The sequence below is a fragment of the Notothenia coriiceps genome, unplaced genomic scaffold (assembly GCF_000735185.1).
Source record: "Notothenia coriiceps isolate Sejong01 unplaced genomic scaffold, NC01 NC01_scaffold00017413, whole genome shotgun sequence".
In the NCBI taxonomy this organism is placed as follows: domain Eukaryota; kingdom Metazoa; phylum Chordata; class Actinopteri; order Perciformes; family Nototheniidae; genus Notothenia; species Notothenia coriiceps.
In genome coordinates, this window is record NW_011350114.1 from 61324 (window position 1) to 64409 (window position 3086).

General features: G+C 39.4%; 1 protein-coding gene across 1 annotated transcript in view; it reads left to right on the forward strand.

Moving 5' to 3' along the window:
• Positions 1-276: 276 nt before the first annotated feature.
• LOC104950387 (transmembrane protein 132D) overlaps positions 277-3086 on the forward strand; it is a 27574-nt gene continuing 24764 nt past the window's right edge. The window contains exon 1 of the mRNA XM_010776906.1: positions 277-704. The gene's annotated coding sequence lies outside the window, so the exon portion shown is untranslated. The remainder of the gene's footprint in view (positions 705-3086) is intronic.

Genomic DNA, 3086 nt, shown 5'->3' on the forward strand with positions numbered 1-3086 from the left:
AAACTTAGAGTCAGCATCAAGTGAATTCCAACTTTAACAGTGATCAAAAATCAGAAGACACTAAATATGTCACGTTGATCATTTCTTCACTCAAACCAACGCAGGGTTAATCCTACCAGCGGCGTATTGGACGTGGCTTCCTGAGCAGATGAACAGTGACAGATGATGAGTTTAGTGCCCTGAGGATTGCGCACAAGACAGTCAGTGATCTGTTAACAGCCGTTTAACACCGCAGAGTCCCAGCCGCGGCGGCAGACTGGGAGACCGACTCAAGCTGGAGGATTTGTTAAGATAATTCGCTTAGAAGCATAATATTGATCGGACCGAAACATTCTCCGTGACTCAGTTTCAGCTCAAGACTCTTCTGACCGGGCAAAAAGTCTCCAGGAGAGAGATCTCCAGGATCGTTACGCACAACTTTTACGCACAAACGGAAACCTGCCGATGAACAGATCTTCATGTCACCTTCAGCCCGGACTATACTACAATTTATACTCACACAGGTGTGATAATGTTCAGTGTGCAAACTGCAGGAATGGATGAAACGATCCGCTACATGCTCTGCTAAAACAACACCAAACTACGGACACTGGGAACTTGCCTGTAACAGCGAGCAGCGCCGGGTGCCAAAATGAGCTTTTACCACCAGAGCGGGAGGATCTTACATATTGTCGTTGCAACAATTACAGCTGTTCTCACACAAGGTAAGTGACCTGGAAGTAATAGTTTTCGTGTTTTGGTGTATTAAAATCTAAAATGCCCACCAGGGACAAACAGAAGAAGTCAGCTTCTAGCAAAGTGAAAGGAATTATCCTCAAGCTTAACTGTTTCATACTGTGTCAACACTGCATTAACTGATAACAGCTGAAAACGAATGATCTATTAAAGAGAACTGTCCTTCTTGTGCACTTGTTACTGATGGGGGTTGGCCTTCACTAAGCAATGCCATGCCAGCTGTGAAACAGCCTTATCTTCTAGTCTAAGTAATATACATGTCCTCATTTGTGCCACAAACTTACGTCTCACTTCACAGTGATAAAGCTTTCCAGTGAGCCAACAATGAGCATTGATGTTTTGTGGCAAAGGGGCGTGACAGCAGTGAGTGGGGGTATTAAACATGTAGGATGAAATTGATGCGGAGTAAAATCGTTGATGGGTATACATTACAACTCGAGGCATGCCTTAGCAATTCACTTTTGTTTGGGAGGAATTGCTTCCACAAATTGTGTGCTAGAAAATGTTCACATAGCAAACAAGAAGCAGACAATCTGAAATTCCAACTTTGATAATGGAGGAAAAAAAGCATATCACAAAGGCATTTACTGTAAAGCCTATAACTGCCTCGTAGATTGCTATTTCCAGGGAATACAGGCTTGCTGATTTATGTGGATAAAAGGATGACACAAAAGGAGAAAATGTGATAAAACCGGAGATTTAAGAGTCTCATTGGACATAGAAATCCCTACCAATCACTGCAAAAGCTTAAGCCTTCCTCTCTCTCCCCCTTTCCGCCTATCTTCTCCGACCCTCACTCTACCCAGCCCCTCGGGCATTACATGCTGCATGATCAGAACATCCTATTTGTATGTTAGTATAAAGCACTTCATGCAAGATGAGAATATAATGCTGCGAACAGCACTTTTATTAGACCATGAGATTTGACTGACAAGGAACTTTTACATTGGAAAGTGTGGAACTGGGTTCTTCACTCCACTGTTGACAGCACATAATTCAACATCATGACAAGAAGTAAATGGCACAACAACAAATCAGCTAGGGAGTCTTGACCAAAGAACATAAATACACTTCCACTGAAGAGTTTTGAACAACTTGCAAATTGCTTATTGTAACAACCCAGACATTTGAGATCATTATGTACAAAATAGATAAGCAAACTCAAAATCTGTATGACTTATCTTTTAATTGGGACAGCTATACCCCAATTAGACACTACATTGTATCACACAAGTATGTCTTCCAGACCTTTTTTTGGATCACATCATTCCAAACTTTCTGGATGCCCTTTAATAATTGACCACGATGTTGAGAAATAAATAACTTTTTGCAACTTTTAAGAAATTCCTTGAGTGTACACGCTCCCACACTGAACCAACTGAGATGTTGACTTTAATTAAATGCATTATGTCAACAGATTAATATTAAGTTGAACCTAATAAATTTTTTGTTAGGTACTGTTTACCCCCCAAGATTATTTCCAAAGGCCGTAATGTCTCTACCAAAACATATTTGTATTTAACCTATACTATATTTTGGTGTAAAGATAAATGCATTGGAAGGGTCAGCCAGTCAAAAGAGAAAAACACATAGGCTAGTGCTAACATAATTTCTAAGACAGAAAATATTAATCTGCTTCAGGCGCTTAATTATCATTATCGTTATTGATGTATGACCTATAAAGCTAATATAAAAAAGGGAAAGACACTCACAAATATCTCAATTACTGATTCAAATGAAGACATCCGTTGTCCTCTGTGATGCTATTGGGAGCTGACTCTCCCTCTGCAATCTGTTTTGCACATATGGTGAACGTCATTACCGCACATTAGAATTCACAATGTTTACTCCGCAGTTTAATAGAATAATAAATACATTTATTATAATTTGGGAAATGCTGAAAATAAGTTAGCTGACATGTCTTTAAACATATTTTAATATAGAGCCTTGAGACAAACTGTAGAGCAAAAAGTATCTCATGAGAGACAACAGTGTTTTATTTTTTTTAAACTGGTGATGGGGAACATTACTTTTAAATGGATCTGTAAATCTAAATCCCCTAAGTAAACTTTTCAGTAAGAGGTTTCAACAGAAGACATTTCAGCTTCGGCAGTACACTTTCCAAAGTCAAATACCATATTTTCTTTCCACATCCATTAAAATGTGTGGATTTAAAGCCATCATTGGACTGTATTTCCTTCATACAGGTGGCAGAGCTGAAAGATATGATTTGATCCCTGGCATAAAGGAGCTCTCCAGTTGTTTTGCCCTCATAAGAGAGCACTTAAAGGTAGGGTAGGTAAGAATGGAGAAACCAGCTCGAGTGCGCTAGAATTTGAAACTAGGCAGCC